This window comes from Mandrillus leucophaeus, unplaced genomic scaffold (assembly GCF_000951045.1).
Source record: "Mandrillus leucophaeus isolate KB7577 unplaced genomic scaffold, Mleu.le_1.0 Scaffold1163, whole genome shotgun sequence".
Classification (NCBI taxonomy): domain Eukaryota; kingdom Metazoa; phylum Chordata; class Mammalia; order Primates; family Cercopithecidae; genus Mandrillus; species Mandrillus leucophaeus.
This window is the reverse complement of record NW_012099910.1, coordinates 287,624-288,380: the sequence shown is the minus strand read 5'-3', so window position 1 is coordinate 288,380 and position 757 is coordinate 287,624.

Genomic DNA, 757 nt, shown 5'->3' with positions numbered 1-757 from the left:
ATAAACATTGCATTACTATATGTGTACATGTTGTTTTCTAAACGCAGACTTAAACATTGTTGCTTTCTAAATTCAAAAACAAAAAAAAACAAACAAAAAACATTGTTGCTTTGTTTCTTCTGTAAACTTAAAAAAAGCCAGCAAAGATTATAATACTTTAAGGTGGAGATTGGTTGTCCTTATTTATACCAAAAGTATTTGTGTTGTCACAAGAGTGCTGAGTGTAAGGAACTCGGTGCTGTGCCTGCTTGCTCTAACTAATGCTAATAATGACCCCAGGTGGAGAAACATCAGCATTGATAGGAAACTTGTTTATAACACCCATTCATGTACCCTTTCAAAACCTGCAGAATCACATTTCATAGAATAGGGCCCAAATTACCAAGTGATTTGTAATCTTGTCAAAGCTGGAGAGGCAATGCTTAAATGGTTATAAGCCCAGGCTTCTAATTAGAATCATGTGACTCTAAGTTGAGGCCAGAATCAAATATGAGGGTTCAAGATACATTTATGATAATTAATTCTCACCTTTGCATTAACGGGTGATCCCAGAACCTGTTCTGTTTGGGTTTCTTAGGAAACGGGCAGTGTGGCCCACATTTTTATTACTGTAGCAGAAATTGCTGGTGTCTGTGGCAGGGGAGGACACCTGAGGACAGGAAAGGAGAAACTTATATTTTTACATCTGTGGAGCAGCTTGTTTTTCCTGAATCTCTTCTGTTATAAAGGACAGAAATGGGTAGAATTTTTCTGTATT